The sequence below is a fragment of the Protopterus annectens genome, chromosome 4.part0, assembly GCF_019279795.1.
Source record: "Protopterus annectens isolate FY-2018-M chromosome 4.part0, PAN1.0, whole genome shotgun sequence".
Taxonomy (NCBI): Eukaryota; Metazoa; Chordata; order Ceratodontiformes; family Protopteridae; genus Protopterus; species Protopterus annectens.
In genome coordinates this window covers 1,691,223,225-1,691,237,470 of record NC_056733.1, presented here as the reverse complement: position 1 = coordinate 1,691,237,470, position 14,246 = coordinate 1,691,223,225, and positions in this window count along the sequence as shown.

Here is a 14,246-nt window from a genome sequence, read left to right as displayed (position 1 = left end):
AATGCTGTCACTATGCTGTTTGCCTTATCAGCGAGTGGACTGTATATGCACTCTTGCCAGCATACCATTTAGCTGCCATGCTTTTGTGTTACAGGTTGAAATACACAATGCAGATATTGTTGTGTGATATTTAACTATGTTTCAATATGTACATGACACACATTGACACATTACACATTCCTTCCACACTCAGCTGTTCATGCATTGTGAGAGTTAACATGCAGCTACTGCTGCAACAATTACACTATAAATGTGTGATTTAGTGACAGAAACTTGCAAATGACATGCTTGCCATAGTCAAGCACTTCCACAGTGGTATGGATAAGATTTGTGTATTGCCATATCATACACATGTGACAGAAGGACATGTCCTTGCCAATGTGTTTTGAATGAGAGTTGGCATGCTGTCCCACTGGCAAGATGTCTCTTGTGTAGCATGTGTTAGAAATGTTGAAGTCATGCTGTGGCATCTTAATGTGTGTTATTCATATGGATAGTCCTCCTTTACTGTATAGACCATCGATGCAAGCTTCATGTATACACTGTGGTAATGATAATTTTTTCTGTAATAGTACAGTAGACTGGTCTATGTTATCTTTCCATATCCATTCATAATTCATATAAATTCATACCCTTTGTCAAGTGGTGTACACAGCCAGTGATGCAGGTACATGTCTCTGCACATAGTCTGATCCATAGTGACACACCATTGTACCTTTGACATGTGAGTAGTCACTAACTTAATGTTAATGTGCTCTAATGGTGCTCACAGGACTGTTCTCTTCTCAGTAATGAGCAGGGTCTGTGACATTTAACTGCAGTTGTTTTTTCCACATTGACACGACAGTATATGTGTATGTGATGGAAATGCTTAGCCTGTTTAGCTATGCCTGTTGATGTTACACGATTGCACAATAGTGTGCATGTGTTATTTATACATACCCATTTTTCTTCACCTCAGCAATGCAGTCTGCCCGTGTGGCATACATTTGCAATTTGCTTAAATGCATTTTAATTTGGCTTCATCAGCACCTTATGTGGTGTACATATGAATTTGCATTGTGTAATCTTACCTTGCAGTCTTGCTTTGTCATTGTCTTCCTTAATGTGGGCCCAGGTTGTCCAGCTCCCTTCCACCTTTGTAGGTACATAATATATTTTTCTGATATGTTTGCCTTTGTTGACATTTTTGGCATTGTTATATATTAGCTTGTTTACAAAGTCAGCATGTGCCTAATCTATGGCCATTAAACAAATGCAGGACATATGCATACATGTCACTGGCTACTGCTTGCAGTACAGCCCTGTTCTCATTACCTATGTGTGTTAACTATTGCATTTCATTGAAATTCATGTGCACAACCTGATATTTTTTATATAGCTGTATGGTTATATTTCTGAACATAAATTGTTCTTACATGTCAGTTGTGTGTTTATGTGTATTGTCATTGATTTCATTTAAGTTCCAGTTAAGCCACTGAGAGTCATACCCCTGCAAGTATGTATTACCTTTGACGTTGGATATGTGTGCGACACATATGAATTCCATTACACATTTGTTTGGGTTGGACAAACCTATTGTGTATGTTGCAGCCAGTTTAGTGCTTTTCTGCAGTACTCTTGTTTGGCACTGTGCTTGGTTGTTTGCCTTTCACATGCATGGTTGGAGGTTCTGTTCTGTCATCTGCTAGCATTATCTTGCATTCCAACATTTGCATTTGCTTATTTGTGATGTTGCTTGGCTTACACTTGCACTGCTGACAGACGACTTGGATATATGTTTATTTATCCAATGTGTACTGTGATCCCTATTTATAACCCTACAACACACATCTACCATTGGTCATACACATCCAGGTATGACTGTCACACATTTTGAAACATGTCATGATATGTTAGTGCATATATAGATATGCTTTTCTTGCAATTCACCATGGCTGGTATGCATCTTTAGCCTGTTAGACAAGTTTCCACTGTCCATGTTGTACAGTGTGTTATCAGCGTAACTCACCTGTTTTTAATGTTTTTTTTTTCCAACCTTTGTCTGTTACATGTTGCAATATTTGTTGTATGGGTATACCTGCTGTGATGGCCTTCTACTCCTGTTTCCCTATCTTTACTTTCCTTCTGTTCTTAAAAAAATAAAAAATGGGCCTACCCCCCAAAAACAAATCCCCATGCTACTCTGACTTTGCCTCCAGTGTTCCTATTTCAACATATCACTTGTGTGTCCCTCTTCTTTACCCATACCCCACATCTGCTTTTGTATCTCCCTCTTTACTTGGGTATGTGTGTTACTAGTGTTTCCTACACATGTTATGCACCCCCTGTTAGCTATTGTTAGCTGTGGCAATGTGGCTGTGATTGCCCTTCATATTTATTAATATTTTTTACTAAAAAAAAGTTATAGATATTTTCATAATAAAGGAGTTACCCAGATATTCCATAGTTTTCTGTAATCTTACTGGAAGCATTCTGTTATAGATATGTATTTAATAGTGTCAGGCTGCTTAGATTATGATATTCTTTCTGTAACTTTGATAACGTACATCACACTTTGACAACAATTTTTCATTACTTATTGAGTCATGGTGCTGCGGTAGCATTGCCAACTCACAGTAGAGCCGTTGTCCTGTTGGATTCTCAGCTAGAGTGTCTTCTGTGTGGAGACATGAGTGAATGGGCGTACCTTCGTTGAAGGTTGTGTGTCAGGGCTGGCAACTCGGCACATAAAAATCTACTGCCAATCATTAGTGGACCGGAGTTCCGATGTGGCTACCCCTAACTGGGAAAAGCCGAAAGACACAACAACAACATTGAGTCATATAGAGTGTACTGCTGAGATATTCCATTATGTGCTGAGCTCTCAGGCATATTTACAAAGTTATCTGCAACTTTTAAACTGATATCGGCATAATGCGCCAGATTCAGTTAACTTTACAAAATATGGACCCATGTGGATTTTGTTTATCAGAAAAAAAGTTATTAAATTCAGTCACCTATAAAAGTCCCATAATTCAGAAAAAGTTTGATAGTGAGATATAATTCTCAATTATGTAATTCATATTGCATTGAATTTTTGTTCTTTTGCTCTAAGATCTGCAATGTTTGTGGTCCCCTTTCAAAGAGTGTAATTTTCTAAAGGATCGCTTGGTGGAGTTAGTCTTTTATTAGTTCTGATTTCTTATCAACAGAATCTCCTATTAATTCTTAATCAGTTTCCAGTAATCAGGAACCATCTGCAGTAGTTGCAGGATCAGAAAATCTGCTGCTTTTAAGAAAGAACCCTGTATTCATGTAATATATGTTTTTTGGTAGAATTACAACGTGTGCCTGTTAAAATTAAAATGCACAGTCTTATTATTAAATGCTCCTAATTTTCTGCCAAGTAAAAACCTTGTCATTTTACAATCGTCCACATATCTAGTAAACGTATGGGTTTTTCTTATGTTTAAGTTCATTGTCATACTTAAAGAGGAAAGTAGAAAAGATCTGTAATGTATTACTACAGCCTGGATAAGATTTAAAATAATTAGCAGTTGTTTTTCAGAACTTTTATTTTTATTCTTCTAATGGCCCTTATTACACACTAATTTTCAATTTAGATAAGTCTTTGCAATTTCTTCTTGTTCCTTATGTATTATGTGCATTCTAGCAGCAGCCTATAGTGTCTTGTGTGTGCAGTGACTCAGTTCTGTTTTTCAAGATCAACCATTTTCTTTCATTTTGCATCTTTCCCCTTAAATCGTATGGTCAATGCACTCCATGTCCATTTGGCTGTTTGTGTCCTGTGTTCCAGTTGTAGTCTAAGTTGTTTCTTTTCCTTAGTGCTCTATTTTGTTTTGTTCCTTGTTCAGCAATCTAATCAGTGTCTAGGCATGATCACACATCTCAAGCAGTCCATCAGTCTTTTATGTTTCTTCCTTGTACGAGCATATTCATTTTGCCCCTCCACTGCCACAAATCTTATTATCCAGGGCTTATCAATCCAGATTTATTTTGTACTAGATTGCTATAAGTCTTTCATCACAACTGATCCTGTTTACAGTCCTGGCTCCTTAAATTTTGTTGTGCAATGCTGAGCTCATTTTTGTGTCAACATAGGTTCATAGGTTCGTAGGTAGATACTAGGCTATCTGCACTAGGGCATTTATAAGCCTAAGTGAGCAGTCAGCAGAAAAGAACTTTCCAGGCAAACCAGGCAGGCAGCATTAAATTTATTAATAGCGTTTTCGCTGTCAGTACAAACCCTGGCTGCTTCCAGAAAAACAAAAACAAAAAAACCATTTTGGCGTCAAGGCAAGTTAAGTAAAATCAAAAGTCATCAAGAATGAGTGTGTGTCATTCCACACCACTACTACATTATCCACAATTTAAAGATATAGAGACACCCCTGACACAATAGGAAACTTTTAAAAAGAATAAAAAATGAAGACAACTGCAACATAGGACTGATAAAACTCGTCACACAATGTGACAATGTAGGGGAAAAAAAAAAACCAATCAATACTGAATCAACATTCTAAATAGATGAAGTGTGTATATAGATATGTGAAAATATCCATATAAATATAAAAAGTCACTTACTATCACTTTTTTACATATTTTTTTACATATACATGGATATTTTTTATATTTATATGGATATTTTCACATATCTATATACACACTTCATCTATTTAACTGTTGACTTGTTCAGTTTGTGGTGCCGTCTTTCTCCATTTATAAGCCTAGCCAGAGTGTATTTGGCTTCCACCTCCCTATTAGATTAGCCTACTGTGCCTCTGTAAAGTAGGTCACAGAAGGTACCCTTTAAGATTAGTTTACTGTGCCTCTGTCTAGCAGGGACACAGAAGAGATCCCAGGGGTGAATTTGCGATTTCCCATCCACGCGTCCAGATTTCGCTTGAAGAGGGTCAGCGAGGGGCTATGTCTAACATGAATTGGGATTCTATTCCAGAGTGAGGGGAGCCTCTGGGAAATGAATCTGTCCCTCCAGCATGTCCTATTTATTTTTGTGCTGAGGTTTAAGTCCCTAGAGCGTGTAGCTCTAAGGGACTTGGATTTTTTGAGGTGGAGCATGTCCATTAATTCTGGGTTTGACATGGCTTTATACGTCAGGCATAGATCGCCTCTGAATAGGCGGTAAGCAACTGAGTAGAGCTGGAGTTTCTTTAGTCGAGCTGCATAGGACATCTGTTTGTAGCCCTTGATCCTCTTGGTGAGGTACTTTTGGGGTCTCTCCAGTTGCTGTAGGTGTCGGGTAAGGTACATCCCAAAAGGGGCATTGTATTCAATTAGTGACGAGTAGAGGGGCACAATGACCTCTCTTGATCTAGATGCGAACCCTTTCGTGATAAGGTGGGCTATATAGAAGGTCTTTCTAACCACTTTGACAAAGTGATTATCAAAGGAGAGATTACTATCTACAGTCTAGTCTTGTAGCAGTTCTTCCCTTTATTTACCACATTATACTTTTTTTTTTTTTTTAGATCATACTATGTCCACAACTGTCTAAATTAATGTCTCTAGTAAGGGTTTCATAGATTCATAGATTGAAAATATTTATTTAATGGTTTCAGAGGGAAAGTGATTCAAAACATTTAAGTGCTAATTGAACATGTCAATTTCTTAACTGACAGCTGGATCGGTGGGCAGCAGTAAGAGCACACAAGTATGAAATTGCATTCTCTGGCTACATCCCTGTTGATGGCCCCTTGTTTTGTGCCAGTTCTAGGCAATATGTCCACTCTTATGTCTTGTTTTCCATAGGGTTCATAATTTTTTTTTTAACTAGTCTTTGAAAAACAAATCAGAAATTGGTTATCTCATCTCTGAGATTCTTTTGCCTCTACTTATGATCCTTAAGTTTTCCATGTTGGATCTATTTTCAAACAATGGCAGTTTAAATTTAATGTTTTGTACCTTATTATTCTTTATGAATTTTATTTTGTCCATTTAAGTGGTGAATGCTGATTGTCCACACACTTGGCTATCTTTTTTTTCTTGTTATCGGGCTGGGGTATTCTTCTTGAATTTATTTCATAGTGGGCCTCTCTTGTTTCCCATAGGAAATATTTGACTCTGTTTTTGCCATCTGATTAAATCTTTCTGCATTCTCAGATTTATTCTTTTTGCTATGACATTATTCCCAAAGCCCTACTGAGTGTCATTCCATTTCTTATTTTCTTCATAGGTGTACTTTCCCCTTAATTTTCAACTCTTTTTTACCTTCTTGTACAGGCCAGAGCTTGAAGTTGAGTATCCATGTTTATTTTTTGCTCTTCTTAATAAGTCCTGTAATTGTTGATTTGTAATTAGCAGTCCAAGTAAGCATTCAAGCAGATGACAGGGAATGACAATAGCTATGTCTGCTTCCTAGATAGGAATAAATTCCATAATTATAGAAGCTTTGTATATCAGTCCCTGCAGAAATATTGCACACTGGCAAGACTGTAGCATATGTTGCCTGGAGTGAGTGATTCATGTTCGCATTGCAGTTACATGTCACAAAAGTACTTTGCTTAATATTTCTGATCGTGCATTCAACTTGAAAGTACAGAGGCATACTGCAAGATTTCTTGACATCAAGTGACCCCAGATGTTACACTTACAGCCAACATTATCCTTATTAGGCTTTGATGTGTGAGAGATTTCAGCTAGCTGTGAAAACATGCATCTGTTACTTTTAATGATTATTGTTAAGAAGCATATTTCAATAAGATAATATATCATGAATGAGACTTGTAGGATGATTGGACAACCGTTAATATTATTTATGGCAGAAATTAGTTAACACATGGCTGCCTTGGATAAAATATGCAGACTGTATATTATCACAATTTAGCCATAGACTCATGGAGATCAGATTCAAGTGAAAAGATAGGGTAGTATTTATAACCAAAGCTATTCCCCAAAGCAGGGATGTGATGGGGATGAAAAGAGTGCAGTTGCAGGACCTGCTAAGTAGATAAGGCAGTTCATGAGTTGGAGTAGATAATGGGGGACATGGATGATATATCAGGATACACAGAGCAGGATATGAAGACTGCCAGGATTCACATAGGTGGGGAAACAGGAATAAAGAAGGAGAGTCCATTCAAGACTTCTGTATTGCATATGGATTGATGGTGGCCAACATATGCCTCCGCAAGAGTGAGTCAGTCACAGGATCACATACAAGACAAGCCAACATACAACTCAAGTAGACAAGCCCTTAGTAAGGAAACAGCACTGGGGTAGAATCAGAGATTGTGAAGACATCCCCAGTAAAGTGGTAATCTTAAAGCATAAACCATTTGTGGCCCAAAACCAGCTGCAAGTGGTGGTTAGACAAAACTCTGAAGTCAACAGAGACTAGGCTGAAGATCTGGAGGTTGACTGGAGTGAAAGCACAGGGTTTCTAGGAGACACTCTGTGCTATGACACCTCTGGAAGAAGTGAAAATATGTGTGTGGGGTTGAATGATAGTAGCATTTCAAAATAACATGTACGAGGACTATTTAACAGATATAAATCCAAGCCACGTATGGAAATAAGGTGCATAAGGAAAGCATATGGTAGAATAAAGAAGTGCAGGAAGTTACGAAAAGAAAGAAGGAATGCAGGAAAAAGTGGGAGATAGAAAAGTTATACAAGGCTAAGAAGCAATACATGTTAGCTAATAAAGATGCTAAGAGAATGGTAGCAATATCAAAGAACAAGGCTCCAAAAATAGTCTACCAGCTTCTGGAAAATGACTCAGCAAATGGCATGAAGAAACTCTATCAGGTTTCAAGTCAGTAACAGAAGAATAAAGAAGACAATTATCAGACACTATTCATAAAGGATGCCACTAATAACCTGTACAACAGTCCACAGGGCATCAAAGAAAGTTAGAAGAACCATTTCCAGCAGCTTCTGAATGAAGAAAACTCCACTGAAGCTGTATTGCCTCAGACATGGCCTATGATAAAAGAAAAAGTAGAGCCCACTCTAAAGGTCTAAGAACAACACTAAGGAAATCAAAGTCAGGAAAGCAGTAGGCTCAGATTAGGTGATGTCAGATGTGATCAAGATGCTAGTTGAGTTAGGAAAGAAATGGACCCTGAGATTACACATAGCAGTATGGAGAGAGAGGCATATCACAGATTACTGGAGAATAGGCAATCTATTGCCAGTGGTCAAGAACAAAGGAGATATTCACAACTGTGAGCAGTGCAGAGGTATCAAACTTCAGTCATACTGTATGGAAGTGCTCGAGAGGATAATTGATAATGAATAAGCAGAGTATTAGCAAGTAAGACAGAGATGGGTAACTGGGACTCAGATCAAAATGCTTTACAACTGTCATAACATTTGCAGTGAAACAGATAGTGAATAAGAAGCCAGAGATGTAGAGGTAAACATTCTTGATCTTGGCGAAGGCATATGACTGGATCCAAAGAAAGCTAATTTGTTCAGTCCTGTAATAGTTCTGTATCTAGGAAACATTAGTAGAAGTAGTGCAGAGTATGTACAAGGAGCCAATGACACAAGTACGATCAGTGCTCAGACTCACAGAGGGGATCCCAGTAGTAATGAAGTAACATTAGGATTCAGTCCTAAGCCCACTGCTAATCATATTGGTGATGGACTGCATTAGCAAACAGGTTGGATGGGACAGATCAGTAAAGCTGCTGCATGCAGATGATATGGTACTGCAAGCTAACTCTGAAAAGGAGCTTCAGCTCATTGTAATGGAACAGGATACAACTATTGAGGTGCATGGGATGAAACTGAGTATATTTGAAACAGTTCTCATGGCAGCAAATGTGGGAAAACTGAAAAGCTGAAAATTGAAATAAGACAGAAAATAGTGGAACCCTTTAATAGCTCCAAATATTTGGGAGAAAGAGTTGAGAAGAAGGGACGCCTGAATGAGTAGGTTAAAGCTAGAATCAGAGAGGCTGTTGGCAACTTTTATATAGTTTCAGGGTTAGTGTGTGACAGAAGCATGCCAAAGAAGCTAAAAAGTAAAGTGTAGAACATAGCAGTGCAACCAGTACTTCTGTACAGTACAGAATTCCAGCCAGGAAGGCTGGTTGAGGAACTTAGAGAAGATGGAGGTGAAATGTCTGAGATGATTCGTAGAATGCATATTGTGGGACAGACACAGAATTAATGACATCAGAGCAGAATCCAAAACAGATCGCTTGAATTGAAGAGATGGTCAAAGAGAACAGATTATAAGGGTTGAGGTACATGTGCAGGAAAACATGAAATGATGCAGTGAAGCAGATTTGGGAGAGGCAGGAAGAAGGCATGATGAAGCAAGGACACCCAGTAAAGAAATGGATGGATTGTATGAGAGAAGACCTGTGACAGTCAGGAATGACTATTGAATAAAGTAGTAGAAGGTAGAAGATTGGCAATGAATTGAGAAAGGCTGCAACAGTTCATGCGAAACCCCAATCACGTGTAGGGAACAAGGGGGTTAATTATGACTAGATCTATAAGAACTTACACTATCTTTTATTTTTCCTACTTTTATGTAAACTCTTGCATAAAAGGCTTTTTATTATGAGATTTGTATTTTAAAGTACAGTGCTATTTATTTATTTAAAATTTGTTTACTGGACCACTGATGACAAGTAGCCAATTTCAGTTTCAGTCTTTTAATAAAAAGAAATTCAGGGCTTCATTTATTTAAGGTAGCCAGAGTATAACAAAAAAAACATCAGTGATACACAATTATCAGTTACAAAATATACATTTAAAATACATTATTTATGATAAACCAAGGTAAATATCATTTAGAAGGTGAGGAGCATGTATGATAATTACAACTGTATGTTGTCCAGGTGGGAAAATAAGATAGTTGAGTGAAGTGATGGGTGCTTGAGTTTGTGGGTGGTTAGAAGGAAAAATTATGTTAAACAAAAGATTATATGTGGGAAGAGTGCCGACTGGCACAATACAGAATGTTGCTATGTAAGGCAGAGTAGGAGTGTTATTGTAGGAGAAAGTGAGAATTATGTTGTTCAGGTTTGGTGATATGGTTGGATCAGAGGTGGTAACACTTGGCTGCTGACAGGATGTGGGCCTTTAGAGGGCTCTTAAATTTAGGATAAGATGAGGAGTTTTTTATTTGTAGTGGAAAACCTTACCAGAGATTTCGACCTTATATAGAAAAACAGTGATCTGTTCTGTGATGCATTGCCAAGATAAACCTACAATGCCTTTGCTGCATGTACCTTTATTGTACACTGGACAACACATCTGATTCAGGATCATACTTCCCATGTGTCCATGACTCTCAGGGTCAACCCTAATTTTGTCTTAGAGTTTTACTATGCCCTTCCTGAAATTGGTGAATTTACACAAAAAGGTGGATAATTATAATCAATAAATAACTGCAATCATTACAAGTAGTAACTTTTAATTAAAAAAATGTTTACTACTGCATGTCCTCTTAGTTTGCATGATTTCTAAGCCAGCAATAACAATATTTAGAAATGTTCCTGATCTGAGGATATTGTCCCTGACAACTTTTGTTTTTGTCCTTGATTTTGGACATAAATGGTTGACACATTTGTTCAGGCTTAGTCAAATATACTGCACAGATGTCTTTTTGAAAAGAAGAAATGGCTTCCAGTAGTTTCAATCAATCCATCTGCATGGTATGTTCAAAGTTATTATGATATCTTATTTGTTTTTTAAAAGAGAGCAAACAAGCAAGCATACCTTCAAGAAAGATGTTATAGCTCCTGCTTGCTGTGCAAAAAATCAAGGCAGTGAATGTTCCAGTTCATTCCATTGTCATTTTTTTGTCATGGATGTATATAGCTCATCTGCTTTCTCTTAGATGTGCAAACTGAACAAGCTCTGCAGGCTCAAGAAAGGAAATTTTATAATTATTTATTTTTTCATTCTTTTTAGTTCTTAAAGGTACGGCACACAATTTGTAAAATGTATAAGATGTTATTATTTGCTACATCTCTGAATATTTCAAACATTGCTGCACTGATTAGTGACCTCCCTGAACATCAGTACAAAAACAGAACTAATAAGATAATAGCAGATCAAGCAGTAGAGACTCCAGAGTAACACACCCTCCCTGCAGAGCTAAAATGCATGCACTATAGCCACATGTTTGCTGAAGCATAAAATTAAATGACTTTTTCAAATTAAATATGTGCAAAGGGAAAGTCACTACAGCATGTTAGGCATTGCCTTTCAGTGTAAGGACTAGCCTGAATATGTGAAAAAAAGTTACACACCATAGGGTGGATTATATTATATATGCTGACATAAAGTTCTGAAAGATGGAAAGGGTCATACTATCTGTCAAATACTTATACAATATTCAAATAAATTTTATTTTTTCAGCAATATTTCTATGCAATGCTACCTGTGACACACAAAGAGTTTTCAGAAATAGCCTAGCATCTGTTTGTTATTAAGCTGCTGTTGTATTATAATGCCAATGATTTACAATAATGAAAAATCTGTTGCCCCTTAAAAAAGCAATTCAGATGCTGTGATCCAACTGATAATGTCATCAGGGGACTGGCACAGTCTTCATGACAACTTATCCCTTCTACCCATCTCTTTTAGTTTTTCACAACACTCCAAGTATTCCTGTTTATCTATAGTATAGCACTGCAGTCAGTGATCTCTGGCCCATTGTTCCTTGAGTCTATGATCAATTGAAGCATTGATTTTCTGTCGAGGAGTAAAAGCTCTAGCTAGGCAGATAAACCAGAGAACATTTACCTCACGTGAGTCCATGTCAAGATCTTTTTTTTTTCCTGGACTGTAGAATAAAATGTTTTAAAAAGCAGCCAGTGTTTATTAGCTCACTAGTCAGCACTGATGCTTTGCTCCAAGAATATCCTCTGCTCAATGTGTGTGGTAGGTTATGCCTAAGCTTTTGCCATTATGTAGTCTTTACTGGGCTGAATATAATGCATTCTCCTACTAGGCATGCTAGGAACGCTGCAGTGACTAGTCATGAGTAGTTTCAAAATGTAAGCCATGTTATTGAAGGTTATTCAACACAGAAACATTCTTGAATATGTAACTGTATTTAAGCAACAGGTCACTAAGAAGTGCACTGTTAAGCGACATACATATATATGGATTGCATAATGGCAGTAAGAAAAAAAAACAGTTCATGTTTGAAGACTGGCATTGTTAGAGTAAGACAGAAAGGCACACAAATCTGTATATTATTCTGTTACTCCATAAAGGGGAAGGTATTGTTTAGCAATTCCTAACTTTTTAACCTTTCTTTTCCTTGATCTGACATCCAGGATCTTTTGAAATTTGCACCAGTCTCCTTTCAGTAAAAAAAAAGAATAAACCTTTTTACAATAAATATCCATGTAGCCTTCAAATTTACTTAACTAAAGCCGGCATATGAGTATACTTAGAAACAATAAATAAGAAAATGAAGATGCTGACAGGCTGTAAAAAAGCTAAGGAATAATACACATTTAAAATAAAATACCCTTGTAGCAAAGTAAATTTATTGTTTTAGAGCTGATGAGAAAGAGCTTTATGTCAGTCAAAAATAATTTTGTTGTGTTTTTATTTGTAACAAGATTTCGAATTATTTGTGTTTACCTAGATAATGGTCTTCACTAAAATTCACGATAAATTTAGATTTAGATTGAAAAGTAAGCTGTAGGCAAACAGAGAACACTTTGAAAAATGTTTGGTGTGATAATGGCATATATTTAGGTATGTATTTGTTTGCATGTTTGCTTAACAGTTAACACTTTGGCTCTCTATGCTTCAAACATCAAACCTCTCCCTTGCCCTATATGTTATTTTCTTCTTCACTGGCCAGATGTAGCCTTATTTCCAGGTGAGGGAGAGAGAGAGAGAGAGAGAGAGAGAGAGATAATGTGACTGATCTGAGTCGATGGAACATCAGCTCTTTGGATTTTTTTTAATTTACTCTATACACAGCCCCCTATTCCACCACCTCGTGTGCTTGACATGTAGTGGTGTCAAGAGAGAAACTATCTATAAATTATGTAATAAGTTTGTTTCCAACTGTTGTTGGCAGAACTAAGAGCATCAGTCTCCACAGTGAGCTGCAGCCTTAGTCTGGAATCTCTCTCATTTCCTTGCGATAAGAGAGCATGTTAAATGTCTTTCAGTCTCACCCTTCTATCTGAATTGGCATAATAATTTATTAAAATAAATGGAAGTGTTCCTCAAGAGGAATCTGAATGCACTGCCTAAAAATTTTAAGCAGTATTACATGTATAAAGGCAACAAAAATCCTGAAACTATCATATTATATTTAAGAGCTGATGAAATAGATAATTGGTAGTTGTTTGACAACTTTAACTCTTATTGATATTAAAATGTTTCACACTTTTTGCTCCCTTAACTGGGAACAGAATGAATTTAGTTCATAATCTTTAAATTATATACAGTCGCCGTTTGATTGTAAGCAATGGAGCCTGTCCGTGTAGTGCAATACAGACCTCTTATTGCACCTACAGCTTAGCAGCATGTGTTTAAATAATGCATTCACTCAAGAGGTTCTGAGGCACCTGGAAATTTGCATATATCACTGCAGCTCATTGTATGAGAAAAATCCTTTACTACATAGATACAGTGGCACCAGGGTCAATTATATTATGTGACCCCCCTCTTGATAAATTTGCACTGAGTTCTTTTGACATTTCTAAAATTAAAAGCACTACTTCCATGCATCCAGAAGATATCCTTGGAAGCCTGCTGGGAAGCATAAAGTCCCAACTAATAAAAACCTGCCACCAACTGTTCAGCCTGAGTCTCTACAACAGTTGTGTCTCTGTTTTTTAGAGAATGGAAGTTGTGTTGCCTTTACATAATGGCAATCCCTTTACTGATCCTAGGAATTACAAGTCTATTAGTCTCATTAGTATTATTTGCAAGGATATGGAATGTATTATAGCTGAAAAAAATAATAAAACAATGTTATCAATGATCGTATATCCTTGCATACACACCAGTTCAGCTTTGTGAAATGCAGATTATGATTATCTGACTTGGTTGAGTTCTTTGAAAAGGTTAATGAGGTCATAGATAAAAGTTATATACTCCACACTGGTTAGTTGGACCTTGTCAAGCTCTTTGGGACTATTCCCTATGCTAGGACTATTAACAAATTATCTTAACTTAGCTGGCCATCATCCGGTAAGCATTATCTACATTGAAATTCTGTTTTAGCGCTGACCTAGCTTTTGACTTTGAAAGTATTACATTTACTGCAGAGCTGTTGA